Genomic DNA, 15,592 nt, shown 5'->3' on the forward strand with positions numbered 1-15,592 from the left:
TATGGCATAGGAAAAGGGATCCCCACATACATCTGACAGAATCATATACATTTTTGATTTAGCAGTAGAGGCATGAGTGGTTCATATTTGAACTCGGTGCATTTACGTGTTCAAGTGCAGTTACCAGAACAGCATAGGCAGATGCTAGAATGTACCATCACACTCTAACCAAACAACCCACAGTGAGCTAAGTTGGCAATAAAGACACAAAACCAACTGTAAGGTTATAATTGAAAGCAAGAAAAGCAGCAATTGTAAAGCATGATCAACTCAAGACAGCGCTAATAACAAAGTGTTCCTCTTCCAGTCTCCAGGAATTCCAACTATGCTGCATATGCGGGCCACAGAGCCAAGCCCTGCAGGCAGCCAGATCTCTGGGAAGGAACTGGAGTTAAACCCTTGGTAAATGCTAGTGGTGTGCTAGTTTTAGTGTGTGAATAATAACTTATACTGACTCCTAATGACTCACTTCTTAGGTCACAAATAATTAGGCTTCTATAAAAATGAAAGTGTCTGGAACTGCCTGTCATTGACACAGTAGACACGCAGGAAGAACCTGAGTGGTTGCATCCGTGATCTGCTTAGCAGGAGGCAGGCTGGGCACTGGGTTAGCAGCTCTGGCTCTAGAGAATTCTACCACATCGCTGATATCTTACACAGAACAGTGCTCTTCCTGGCTCGGGCCTCACTAAGGCCATTTCTAATCACCACCAAATTTGACTTTGACTTTGGAGCCAATGCAATGGCTGTGTTAACTAAAATCCTTGCTGGTGGCTTCTGGCACTGTCGGGCATATTTGTGGAAGCATTAACTCCTTGAGGTAGTCAATTAGTTGCTGCTGAGGCTGAGTCCACGAGAGAATTTCCGCAGTCAGCTCCAGGCAGGCCTACCTCCTGCCACACTGCTCCCCAGGTGCAAGGTTTCCCTCACCACCAGTTACTCCTGGGGCCAGCTCTGTCTCAGCCAGGGCAGCGCTCGGGAAGACAGCCACATATCACTCCACTTGAGGCTGTCTCTGGTCTGGAAATTGTGGGTCTGCTTCATCGCGTGCTGTAAAAAGCTTATCTTTCTGTTTATTTGTTTCTCCAGATGGAAACAGCGTTGGCAGAGGGACAGAGCCAGCTCCGTGACTGACCGGGAGCTGTTCCTCCTTCCCCTCGGTTTAGAGTTGATTTGGGGGTTAAAGGTTATGCTTTTTGAGAAAGGTAGTAAAACATTAATTATGGATAAAGTTCTTTCTCTCTTGCTCCATGGATTAACTGGCTGATCCTGTTTGCTCTATAAAGTGAACTGTATTTGCTAAGGGTAATTTGAAATGGACAGTGTAAATGGCCCCCTGACTTCCTCCTGCTGTTGGGCACTGTGTCAAGGTGAGCGAAGCAGGGCCCATGGTCATCAAGTCCGCCCAGTGGGACAAATGCTGCATATCTTGTGAGAGTCACTGGATTACTAAGATGTGAGCAGCCCCACGGACTACCCAGAGCCTGTCCCTCATCAAGCACATGTCATCTAAGGCATGTAAGTCAGTTCAGAGTGATGCACAGTGAAACTGAAAGCCGGGGTTTTGATTGGCTTGCACCACTGAAGGCTCTGATTTTATTCCCGTCCTGAGTTACCCGTGACCATGCTTCAGATTGTGCACATAGGGTGTGATGGGTTTACTCGTTCATCGCTGTCTTCCTAGGGTGTAGAGCAGGGTCTGGCATGGAGCAGGTGTTCCGTATTTGCTGAGCGAACACACGGATCGTACGATCTGCTCCACACCTGCTGCTCCCGGCCGCCGCGTCACTTACTGTCTCACTGGGGAGATGTGGGTGTTACACGTGAAACCACGAGACAGCAGGAAAAGGCCAGCAGAGCCAGGAGCTAAAACATGGGCAAGGCCAGCAGGTCCCAGCAGGAAGTCTGTAGGCTCCGAGGCCCTCGTGGGCGCAGGGCTGAGGTTGGGCAGGCGCCTCCGTGTCTGCTGGGCAAAGATCAGGTTGGCGCCGGGATGGGAGGCTGGACAGGTGTGGAGGAGCAGGAAACACATTCCAGGTTTCCCTAAGGATATGGGGAAAACTAGTTATTTTAAAACTTGAACTGAATCCTTTTTTTTTTTTTTTTTTTGAGACAGTCTCGCTCTGTCACCAAGGTTGGAATACCATGGTGCTATGTCCACTCACTGCAACCTCTGCCGCCCAGAAAAATTGAACTGAATTCTGTCTTAACCAACTTCAAGGGCATGGCCAAAGCCATCTGTAGCAGAGTATCCCTGTGGACTGGGGTTTGGGCTGTGACTTAGTGCCTGGAAAACTGCCACCGCAATGAAATTCTTACGGTGGCTCCATTGTTTGTGGTCTGGATACTTGGCCTTATAAACACAGCTCAGCAAAGGCCACTGCAAAGTTGCCCAAATCTGTGGAATCACCTGGTGAATCCTGACCACTCTCTAAGCAGAGTGAGAAGAACCCTTAAAAGGCACATTTTTGAAGTGTCTCTTACGAGTGTTGAAGACAGGGGCATCTGCTGAGCTCATGCAGGAGGCCGTTTGCTTATTTGAGGGCTGAATTTTGTATGCAGATGAGTGCTACATGTGTACCACCAATCGTAGCCAGAGCAACCTGAGGAGGCTTTTCACTGTTTTGCAAGCTATTTATAGCAGCCCAGTATCAGCAGGTGACACTAGTGCTTGGAGCAGCAGAGGCGCCATGCTCAGCCGGCAGCTGCTTTGCAATCCATGCACTGAAACTCTGTCCCCTGTGCTGGGTGGGGATGCCCTCTGTGGTGTCATTGAACTCAGAATGTGTTGTTGCTGTTTGCAATGTGCTAAATGGCTCAGATGCAATGATGGATGCTTCCAGGAGAAGCAACATGAGTCCTCGAATCACACAGATTGATATTCCACAACCTTATGAAGTCATCTCTGCTGAATCGGGTTTCTCCCTGATGTGGAGGGTGTGGCTGCACAGCATTTGACAGCATGAGAGAGCAATCAGGCTAATTTCTTATTATGTTCTAACAATATAAAAATCCAAACCACATAATTGAGGCAAATAATAAATCTTTCTGGATCATGATTACCCAACTTGACTGTTTAAGCAAATCACAAAATAATGATCGAATTTGGATTTGATTATGTGCCTATAAAGATAACCAAGAAGCAGATGTAAGTAACTGTCAGTCAAAGTCTTCTCAGACAATAGCTCGCATTACAACACGCCAATTACATTTTTATCAGGTAGTTAAGTTAATTACCTGTGGTAAATGTGTTAGTGGGACAAGTACAGATTGCGGTAAACATTTGCTGACCACTTTAAAATGCTGCTGGACCATATGGGAGGATTCAAGGGTACAATAGCATGCAGATGTATTTACACCTGCTAATACCATATAAAATCCAATGATGTCATGGTGAAACCTGTGTGTCTTTTTTTTCCACCACAAGATGGCTCTGTAGTGGTTTCTTCTCAGAAGCCACGGGGCGCCAGGACAAATTCATGGTTGTGAGGTAGCACACACTCTAGGCAATGGTGTTGTCAAAACTGGGCAGCTGGTTTGAACCAGTGACTTCAGCCTCCCTTTCTTGCTGAGTGAAACCCTCTCCTTCCCATCCTTTCCCCCAGGCACCCAGTTCCTTTGGCTTCCCTCTATTGGAGGTTAAAACAGCATCTGGGCTGGGCACGGTGGCTCACGCCTGTAATCCCAATGCTTTGGGAAGTGGGTGAATCACCTGAGGTCAGGAGTTCGAGACCAGCCTGGCCAATGTGGCAAAATCCTGTCTCTATTAAAAATACAAAAATTAGCCGGGCATGGTGGAGTGCGTCTGTAATCCCAGATACTCAGGAGGCTGAGGCAGGAGAATTGCTTGAATCCAGGAGGCGGAGGTTGCAGTGAGCCGAGATGACACCACTGCGCTCCAGCCGGGTGACAGAGAGAGACCCTGTCTCTCAAACAAAACGAAACAAAACCACCAGCATCTAGATCCTGCAATGTTGGAGGGGCTTTGCCTATTTTGTTCATCACTGTCTTCCCAGTGCTTACAGCAGGGCCTGAAACTGCGCTTAGAAATTTGGGGCGTGCCAGTGGAGGCTGCAGTACCTGTGGGAGTCACGTCGAGTCCAGGATGTATCCACTTCCACGTCAGGCTGTGCTGCCTGAAATTCATTACCTGCTGGAAGGGTGGTCAAGCTTTACATAATTTTAATATACAGCTTATTTCCTCTGTCTGTTTATACTAATATAATTCCTTTCCAAACGCCCCAAACCTGTGTAACTCAAGACTTCCAGTTGGGAATAAATCAGCCTTATTCACATTTCTTCACCTACCATTCCCAGGCAGTACCAACTGCTGTCAGTTCTTTATCTCAGCCTCTTCAAAGTATTTTCTTTTTCTACCAGCCTAAAGCTTTCCACGGTAGTTTTACTGCACTTGACTGTCTGCAGTGCTTAGCATGTACTAACTTATTCAATTCTCCCCATAGCTTCTTGCCTCTGCTCAATCAGTTACCAAGTTTGCTTTCCAGCATCTAAAAATGTTGTTGCTACAGTCTCAAACGATCTCAAACGATCCTCCCACATCAGCCTCCTGAGTAGCTGGGACTATAGGTGTGTACCACCACACCTGGCCTGATACAGATCCTTTTACTAGATTTTCTTTCTAGATGTTACTTCCATTTACAAAAGGACAGGTTTTCAGAACTACTCCTGTATCTGCAGTTTCCCGAATACCCAGCTCAAAACATGCCAAAGAACTATATTTTGGGGGTGGTACCTTCTAATCTCCTAGGTATTTGGGGCGGTGTGTTCTGAGTCCCAGAAGATCACCAAATAGCTGAAGAATTATCTGATGTAAGACGGGGACCAGTATGAAGAGAAGAATGCAAAGTGGAGGAAACAGACCATGCAGGGAGTTTCAAATTTCAAAATCGCTACTGTTAATATCCTCAAATAGATGAGAAGATAGCACATGCACAAAACGAGAACAGGATGCTATGAAAAAATGACAAGCAGGGATTAAATTTAAAACATAGCAGAAATTTTAAAACATAAAAATATGATAGAATATTATAGAATGTTTTAAAAACTTAATAAAAGGGTTAGAAAATAAAGCTGGAGAAGTCTCCCAGAAAAAAGAAAAAGAAATGAAACATTTTCTAATGAAAAGGTGAAGACAATAGAGGATTAGAGGGCAGCATCCAAGAAGTAATTCAAGAATAGCTTCTAAAACTACAGATATAGATTTCTAGATAATGAGAGCTCACTTTGTACCCAGCTCAATGGATGAGATAGACCACACCAAGAAACATCGTTGCATGTCATTGAGACATTTCAGAACACTAAGTAGAAAGAGAAGATCCTAAATATTTCCAGAGTGCTTGAGGAAAAGCAAAGCCAGTAGAGGCACAAGCATCAGGAGTCGAAATGTCTTGAGACTTTCCAGCTAGATGGCAGTGAAGCAATGTCTTTAAAATGCTGAGGAAAAGATATTTCAAACTTAGAATTCTACAGTTAAGCAATCAGTGAATTATGAGGGTAGGCAAACAAAATACGTTTTTATTTAATTTTTATTTATTTATTTATTTTGAGACGGAGTCTTGCACTGTCACCCAGGCTGGAGTGCAGTGACGTGATCTCGGCTCACTGCAATCTCCACCTACTGGATTCAAGCAGTTCTCCTGCCTCAGCCTCCTGAGTAGCTGGGACTACAGGTGCATGCCACCACGCCCACCTAATCAGCTAATTTTTTTGTATTTTTAGTAGAGACAGGGTTTCACCATGTTGGCCAGGATGGTCTCGATCTCCTGACCTCGTGATCTGCCCACCTCGGCCTCCCAAAGTGCTGGGATTACAGGCGTGAGCCACCGCCCCCAGCTGTATTTATCTATTTTTGAGACAAGGTCTCCATCACCAGGCTGGAGTGCAGTGGTATGATCATGGCTCACTACAGCCTTGACCTCCAGGCTCAGGTGATCCTCTCTCCTCAGCCTCCCAGGTAGCTGGGACTGCAGGTGGGTGCCACCACGCCCAGGTAATTTTTTTGTAGAGAGGAGTTTTGCCATGTTGCCCAGGCTGGTCCCAGACTCCTGGGCTCAAGTGAACCACCCACCTCAACCTCCCAAAGTACGAGGATTATAGGCACGAGCCACCGCACCTGACCAAAAGACATTTTTAGATATACAAGGTTTCCCCAATTTTCCTTGCTGTGTCGACTCCTCCCATCTCCGGGAAGCTACAGAGCATTCCATCAAGGCAAAAAAGTAAACCAGGAAAGACAAACACTTGGGATCCAGGAAATAGGAGAGGGGCAAAGGGAAGCCCATGAATAATATGAAGAGGGGATCCCAGGAAGAAGGCTCTGGAGCAGGTTCTGGGAGCAGATTCCCAGTTCACATGGGAACAGGTCAGAAGTGCTCCAGGAGAGGCCAGGTGCAGAGGCTCATGCCTGTAATCCCAGCACTTTGGGAGGCCAAGACTCCTTCTCGAGTCAGGAGTTTGAGAAGCGCTCCGAGAGAAATTTCTCCCAAAGGTAAAATTGGTCAAATACCTGATGCGATATTAAGCTGCGACTCAGATAAGTTGAATTTGTGATAAGTTTACAAGACACAAAAGACCAGATAAACAAACAAACAGAAAATAATTTTAGACTCTGGGTAAAATAAAAAGTTTTGCAAGAAGGAAAGAGAAATCACGGTTTGCCACCTAGATAGCATGGGCGTAATCATATTACTGTAAATACTGAAGACTGGTCTAACTAAGATGATGGTGTAAGAGATAGACTCTCAAACACACTGTTTATGTTCAAATCTGTATCCACCACCTACTAGCTGTGGGACTTAGTTTCTTTATCTGTAAAATGGGGATCATCACAGAACTTGTCATCTAGGGCTTGAGGGAGTATTGAGTGAATTAACATGTGTAAAATGCTTAGAGCAATGCCAGGAATGTAGTAAGTTCTATATAAAAGTAACCTAGTATTGTCTTGTAATAATATCAGGAAAATGGAGAGAAAGAGGTGAGCTGAAGGGGGGGGTGGGGATGGAGTATGGGAACTTAACTGTCTGTCATATTCCATAGAGGGAAATCAATAGAAATGCCTAAAACTGAAAAATCAGGAAGTAGCACCATAGGAACGTTATTTAGAGATCTGAAGGAACATAGGAGAAAAAAATCCAAAACAAATGTAGAATGAATGGTTGCTTCTGGAGAACAAGAAATGGAAGGGAATCCAGGGGATGACGGCACATCGTTTTTCACAATAAGCTTTATAAAATGATTTGACTCTGAGTTCCCCAGATGCAGACCTTGAGATGGAGACTGGTGTGCAAGTGATTTATTAAGAAAGTGCTCGCAGGGGAAACTGGTAAGGCGGGAGAAGCACATCCCAGACTGCCCCGGAGCCTGCTCCAGCTCCAGGAAGGGATGCTGGGCTTTGTCACTCCCTCCAGGAGCTCTGGAGGGCCAGGCACTGAGGTGGAGAGGGCGGAGGGTGCCAAGGGCACAGGCGGAGAGGCTCCTGCACCCCAGGGCACCCAGAAGGCTGGTGACCTACCTCTGAGATATAAGAGGATCTGAAAGGACTTGGGTGGTAACCTCGAAATACCTGCAGGTCCTAAAATATAGTTTGATATGTTGCAATTTGCATCTCCTAGCCAGACTTTTCCAGATTTGTACATCACATGGGATGGGCAATAAACCCAACTTGTTCAACCACAGGGGGTCCTAGACATCTGTGCTGGTGGGTGCTGATGCGCAGCTTCCCAGGAAGATTCGCTTTGCTTTTCCAGGTACCCAACAACTTGTGTGCCTTCAAGCTTGAAGGAGAACTATTGTGGGGTGAGGTCCTTTCTTAAACCCCCGAAATCATTCCATAGAGACAGCCATTCCTTCCCTGTGGGCATTAATGTTATGAGTGGGCTACATTCTGGAGATTAAGTCTTGTTGTTTATTGCCATTCTTTTTGTTTGTTTTTTTGAGATGGTGTCTTGCTTTGTTGCCCAGGCTGAAGTGCAGTGGCACAATCTTGGCTCATGACAATGCAACCTCGGCCTCCCAGGTTCAAGCGATTCTCCTGCCTCAGCCTCTTGAGTAGCTAAGACTACAGGCACGTGCCACCACGCCTGGCTAATTTTTGTATTTTTAGTGGAGATGGGGTTTTACCATATGATCAGGCTGGTCTTGAACTCGACCTCATAATCTACCCACCTCGGCCTCCCAAAGTGCTGGGATAACAGGCATGAGCCACCACGCCCGGCCATATTACCACTTCTATATAATTTCTTCAAGTAAAAATACTAGTGCTTCAGTAAAGTCAATTTTAGAAAAATTATAATATTCAGAGAATATTTTTTTTTTGCAAATACAGACAGCAACAAAAAATTTCTTGTTGCTCAAAATAACTTTGAAAGAGAAAAACTGGCCCTTTAATTTTCTCCAGAAGACTATAACCTAAATTTCTCCCAGATTTATATGCTTTCATTTATTAAGCAAAATAAGCTAAACAGAAGCTTAATTAAAAGGCTGTGTGTGATATGAACAAAGCTCACATGAAGTCTCTCTTTACCAATCCTGCTATAAACAAGTGACTTCACACACCAATGCTTTAAATACTTTTTACCACTAATATGGCACTGGCCCCAGTTGTCTCAATGCCTTTAATAGACAGGGGAGCTGGAAGGTTCTGTGGCACATGCCCTGAGCATCACCTTAGGGCTGGCATAGCATGCCACACAGAGATGCCCAATAAACATCTGAAAGATGGCCGGGCACGCTGGCTCTGGGATTATGTCTATTATCCCAGCACTTTGGGAGGCCCAGGCGGGTGGATCACCTGAGGTCAGGAGTTTGAGACCAGCGTGGCCAACATGGCGAAACCCTGTCTTTACTAAAAACACAAAAAATTAGCCAGGCATGGTGGTATGTGCCTGTAATCCCAGCTACTTGGGAGGCTGAGACAGGAGAATCACTTGAACCTGGGAGGTGATGGTTGCAGTGAGCTGAGATCGTGCCATTGCACTCTAGCCTGGGTGACAGAGCAAGACTCCATCTCAAAAAAAAAAATCTAAAAGAACCAACCTGAAACCGTTACATTCAAGTTTACTCATTGTCACTGCTACCATAAGCAAATGTCTCTCTGTGGCAGTCACTGAGGGAAGTGAAGCCACGTATAAGAAAGCCACCTGCATACACACAGGATTCCTTGTCACAAATGATCCCATGGTAAAACAGGCTCCCTTCCAGAGGATCCTGGGTCACTCACTTTTGGGATGCTGGAAACATTACCAGCTCCAGGATTTAAACTGTGACAATGAAGACCAACTGAAAGATCTAAAATTTCAAACCTGGTTGCTATCCCCATCCCATCTCAGCTGCCCTAAGTTACTTTTGAAGAATCCTTTTCTCCTGGATGCCATGGCTCATGCCTGTAGTCCCAGCACTATGGGAGGCCGAGGTGGGAGTGTTGGGGTTCAGGGGAGTCCTTAGCTCCCCCGAGAGGACGTTTCTCCAAGGTTCTTGGTTTCCTGCTGTCTCAAGAATGAGAGTGGGGACCAGGTGCACTCGCAAAGTAAATACCAGACCCCAAACAGAGTTTTTGCAGAATGAGAATTTATTTAGGTAGAGAAAGAAAAAAAAGGAGAAGAAGAGATAAAACTTATACACGAGAGAGAGAGAGAGAGAGAGAGAGAGAGAGAGAGAATGTGGAAGGGGACTCCAGAGGGGAAATCCCGGAGAGAGAAAGACGGCTTCCATGAGAGAGTTTGTGGAAGGAGATCCAAACATGGAGTCCCAAGGGGTGTGGAAGAAGGGGATTTTGAACCTGGGAGGAAGCCCCACCGTCTCCACGACCTCTGGCCAATGAGAGGAGTTCCTTAGAACTTACACGCGGTGGCTCACGCCTGTAATCCCAGCACTGTGGGAGGCCGAGGCGGGTGGATCACGAGGTCAAGAGATCGAGACCATCCTGGTCAACATGGTGAAACCCCGTCTCAACTAAAAATACACAACATTAGCTGGGCATGGTGGCGTGTGACTGTAATCCCAGCGACTCAGGAGGCTGAGGCAGGAGAATTGCCTGAACCCAGGAGGCGGAGGTTGCGGTGAGCCGAGATCGCGCCATTGCACTCCAGCCTGGGTAACAAGAGCGAAACTCCGTCTCAAAAAAAAAAAAAAAAAAAGAACTTACACTGGAGTGATTGACTTTGGACCCTTTCCCTCCCCGGAGAAAGTTAAAACAGAGACTGTTAAATCTCCCAGATGGAGAGAGATGGGAGTGGGGCATGGCGCTGCGAAGTTCTTGCCCTTAAAACTACGCCCCCTTGCGGATCCGGAAAGAGAACACATTCCCCCAGGAGGATCACTTGAGCCCGGGAGTTCGAGATCAGCCTGAAGCAACATAGCGTGACCCCCATCTCCACGAGAAAATTTAAAAGACAACCACGCAGCTGTAGTCCTAGCTACTGGGGAGGCTGAGGCGGGAGGATTGCTTGAACCCAGGATTCAAGGCTGCAGTGAGCCATGATCACTGCCGTACTAGAGCCTGTTTTGAAAGAAGGGAGAAAGGGGAGAGGGGGGAGGGGTGGGAAGAGCGGGGAGGGGAAAGGAAAGGAAAGGAGAGGAAAAGAGAGGAGGGGAGGAGAGGAGAGAGGAGGGAAGGAGAGGAGAGAGGAGGGGAGGGAAGGGGAGGGGAGGGGAAAGGAAGAAGAGAGATCCTTTCTATTCACCTTGGGAGCAGGAATTCTTAACCTGGGGTCCGAAGTGCATGGAACGGCATGACATATTTTTTGCTTCTGTGTGTATATTCTGGGGAGGCGACCCTGGGATGGTCCTCCAGCTGTAGAGATACAGCAATGCAGTGTTAGGGTGACAAAGGAAGAGCTTTTGGTGTGCTGTATTTTTTTTCTACATTTGCTAAAAGAGATGCCCATAACCCTATCTCCATTAGGGAAAAGTGACAAAAGGCCTGCAAAGGAGAAAAACTGAACAGAAACACTTCATCCAATTCCATTCCAGCGGCAAGTAGATGAAGGCATGGTCTCTTTTTCTTTTCTCCCTCTGGATGGGGAGGGGCAGTGCACAGACAGAAGAATTAGCAATGGTGCCTACATCTGCTCTAATCCTTGTTTTTAGAAGCTGGAACATTTGAGACCAGCTGTTTTCTCTTCCCCACGGGTAAGAGAATATTTATGGAAGTCCTGTTGAGATTCCGGGGCAAGTTTGTATCATCACGTAAAGTAGAATCGTGGTTTTCCAAGATACATCCTGCAAGTTCTCAGACATGACCCCAGATATCCCAAGAACAGAAACGCTTCTTGTTCTATCCCTTCTCCATCCAGCCCTATACTGCAAGAGAGATGGTTCCTGTCTCTGAAGCTGGCTCCAGAGACAAGCAAAAAAGGGCCTGACTAGTCTGCACTTTCCTCTTTTGTCTTACATTGCTGTTGAGATCAACATAGGGGCTGGGAATCTCCTCAACATGAACTTTTTTTGAGCAAAAAAAAAAAAAAAACTATTAGGAACAAACCCAATAGTTTGAAAGTTCCAAGAGGGAGAGAACTTGCCTCAAGTTTTAAGGTCTTTCCCTGCAGGGGCTGGAGGGCACCAGGCACCTGGTAGTCTGGGCTGAGAGCCTGGGCTTCCCCATCCTCTTCAGGAGGTGAAGAGAGATGGATGGATTCTACCCCTAAAGTAAGCCAATCCAGAAATGGGGCGAGGGCTCCCTACAGGTGACTGCTCACCTCTGCCAGGAGCATCTCTGGTGGCTCAGAGTAAAAAGCTGTCAGAGAAAATTTGCAAACACAAAGATCTTGCATGTGCTGTGGATGGAAACTGTGCACATTCAAGCACCTGACCCTGTGGGTAATCAGAGAGCAATTAGGCCTCGCTCACTAGATGGAATCTGGCCACCGCACTGAAATGGATTTGAAGTGGATGGCAGTGATTAAGCCCATGCCTGTGGTGGTACCCTGCAGGGGCAATTATAGCTGCAGGAAAACGTGATGCTCCGACCAAGTGAGAGGAGGGCTAATTAGAGGAGCCTGGCCAGAATCACGGATAAGCCCATCATCAAGAAGGCAAGATGGTACTGTGTCTAAGCACCACCCGCTAGATGACTCCAGATAAGCAAAGGTCCAAGGGAAGTAGTGGGGAACATTCAAAGAACAGACCCCGAGAGAGGGTGAGAAATCTGCTGATGAGTTCAGCTGGGAGCCAGGACAAAGGCACAGGCAACAGCCTACGGGGCCTGTCCTAACTGGGTTATTAGACAATCAGTGACTCCTTGAGTCTTCCTGGGAGACTGAGGTGTAGCAGGAAAGTGGCCTGGAAGTGAGACTCTTTCTTGTTCAATCCAGAGGCCAAGTGGAGAGCACGTTTTAAAACCCTTGTCTTCCAGCTCACCCTGCCAACGTAATGGTGCTCATCCACTCATTCACTTTCTGTCTGGGCCAATATTTGAGAATCCATTGTCAGAAACCATTTATGGATGGGTGGCACTTTGTCACTGACAAAGGTGTTCAGGCAGATCATAATGATGACGGTGTGAAGAGCTAACATTTCCTGAGCAGTTCTTCTCTGTTGTATATTTTGTTATGTATTTTATGTGTATCTTGCTGTTGTTGTTATTTTTTTTTTTTTTTTAGATGGAGTCTCACATTGTCCCCCAGGCTTGAGTACAATGGTGTAATCTCGGCTCACTGCAACCTCCACCTCCCGGGTTCCAGCAATTCTCCTGCCTCAGTCTCCCCAGTAGCTGGGATTACAGGTGTCTGCCACCACACCTGGCTAATTTTTTTTTTTTTTTTTTAGTAGAGACAGGGTGTCTCACTATGTTGGCCTGGCTGGTTTTGAACTCCTGGCCTCGTGATCCACCTACCGCGGCCTCCCAAAGTGCTGGGATTACAGGTGTGAGCCACCATGCCCGGGCATGTGTATCTTCTTGATTAATCCTCACAAACTGGGAGGTAGGTACCATTATCATCGATTGATGAGGCAAAGAGAGGTTAACTTGCCAAGACCTCATGGGATGTTTGTAACACCCAGTGAGGCAGGCAGGATCTCCTCCATTCTGTAGAAGAGGCTGTGCGGGCTGGATAGAGTTGCTCAAGGTCAGACTCAAGTGACGAATGACAATTAGGGTCCAATCTGAAGGTCTTTCTACCGTGCCATGTGGCTTATAAGAAGAGAAACAGAGCATGTGGTTTGCCTCTTTAAAGGTGTGTTTCTGTGGTGACGTCCTGGTTCTGTGCCTGACCTGCAGGGACAATGGCTCTCACTAGCCACTTTGGCTGTGCTGCATCCATCCGGGAGGAGATAACATTGGAGATAGCAGGAAAGCTGGAATATAAGGGAACCACCCATTGAAGAATTTTCCAGGAAAGTCCACATTTGAGACAGTCCACGCAGTTGACACCACAACTACGCTTATTCTTGTCACACTGTGTACAGTAAGTCTTTGCTTATTGTTGTCAATATGTTTTTGAAAGTCATGGCTTTAAGTGAAATGACATGTTTGGTCCTCGGAGAAGGTGATTTCTAAATGTTGATGGCAAAAAGAAAATTTTTTTCTTTCAAAGTTGTTTTCCTTGGAGTTGCAGTTTTCAAGAACCTACTGAATTTATTTATTTATTTATTTAGAGACGGAGTCTTGTTCTGTCACCCAGGCAGGAGTGCAGCCGCGTGATCCTGGTTCACTGCAACCTCCACCTCCCAGGTTCAAGCAGTTTTCCTGCCTCAGCCTCCCAAGTAGCTGGGATTACAGGCATCCACCACCACGCCCAGCTAATTTCTATATTTTTAGTAGAGATGGGGTTTCACCATGTTGGCCAGGCTGGTGTTGAGCTCCTCACCTCAAGTAATCTGCCTGTCTCAGCCTCCCAATGTGCTGGGATTACAGACATGAGCCACCATACCCGGCCCCTACTGACATTATTAAGTGAGGGCTTACTGGATGTGATTTGCGGTTAGGAAGAAATTTTGTAATGTGACTGGATTTTGTGTCAGAGTCCCAACCCCTGCCAGAATCCCCTTTGTTCAAATGCTCTCTCCTCCACGTGAGTGAGTTCAGAACCACCAGGCCTGGAGTTATTTTGTGGCATGAAAAGCCTTGACTCTGTGTATTAGTTATGTGGCGTAACAAGTTACCCCAAAACGCAGTGGCTTCAACCAAACACACATTTATCACCTCATAGTTTTTGTGGGCTCAGAATCAGGGCACAGCTTAAATGAATTCTCTTTCAGTATCTCTTCCAGGCTGCAATAAAGAAATCAGCCAGAGGTAGGGTCTTACATGAAGGTTTGACTGCAGCAGAAGCCAATTCTAAGCTTGCATGATTGCTGGCAGAACTCAGTTTCTCCTCGGCTCCTTACTAAGGGCCTCTGTTCCGAGTGGGCTGTTGCTCAGAGGCCACCATCAATTATTTGCCTTGGGCGTGGTGTCTCACGTCTGTAATCCCAGCACTTTGGGAGGCTGAGGTGGGGGGATCACCTGAGGTCAGGAGTTCGAGGCCAGCCTGGCCAACATGCTGAAAACTTGTCTCTACTAAAAATACAAAATTAGCTGGGTGTGGTGGCGCATTCCTGTAACCCCAGCTACTTGGGAGGTTGAAGCAGGAGAATTGCTTGAACCTGGGAGGCAGAGGTTGCAGTGAGCCAAGATTGCGCCACTGCACTCCAGCCTGGGCAATGAGAGCGAAGCTCTGTCTCAAAAAAGAAATTATTTGCCTTGTAGACGTCACCAACAGGATAGCTGGTTAAAGCAAAGTGTGGAAGCCAAGAACGTCAAGGAAGCAAGGAGGAGAGTCTGCCAGCAAGATGGAAGTCTCAGCCTTCTATAATCTAATTGCAAAACATAGACTGCCATTTTTTGATTGCTTACTATGTGCTGGGCTGTGTGTCAAACACCTCACATGAATTATCTCATATAATTCTCACAACCACCATGTGTCATAAGTATTATCTCCACTGTACAGAAAACCTGAACTCCGGAGAGATTAACTATCTGATTCAAGGTCAAATAGTAAATGCCAGAGCCAGGATTCAAAGTCAGGTCTACCAACCTCCAAAGCCCATGCCTCCAAGCACCATTACTGAATTGCCATTTAACCTGAACACTCAAATTTCCTGTACCTGCCCCCTTCTTTTTGGTTCCACGGTCACCCCCTGGAGCCCAGACCTCCTGCTCTGGGGATGATGACGATACTGTGTGCCTTCCTCCTCTAGGACTGTCTCCTAATCCTATTCCATATTCTCGTTTGCTTTAGTACCATATTTATCCCGTTAAGCTCTGACTCAAAAAGTCATCACCTCCCTCTTTCTTATCACAGAACGTTAGAGCTGGAAGTATCGTATTCATCTTGCCAACCTCTAGCTCAAAAAACGTCTCACCATCTCCCCATTTCCTATCAAAGAATCAGAATGTCAGAGCTGGAAGGGGTCTTGGCTTTCTATTTGATGCAACTTCGTTCATCAGTTGGAGAGTGGTAAGGGGGAGGCTAATGTGGATTTCCACAGGCTATGCCCATAACAAAATCACACTCACTCAGATGGTGTGGAAAGAAGGCCCAGGCTTGGCAGAATAATGGGAGAACTGGGGAGATGTGGAGCCCTTTGGGGGACA

The sequence above is a fragment of the Sapajus apella genome, unplaced genomic scaffold (genome assembly GCF_009761245.1).
Source record: "Sapajus apella isolate SASKATOON/1434 unplaced genomic scaffold, GSC_monkey_1.0 scaffold32, whole genome shotgun sequence".
NCBI classification, from domain to species: domain Eukaryota; kingdom Metazoa; phylum Chordata; class Mammalia; order Primates; family Cebidae; genus Sapajus; species Sapajus apella.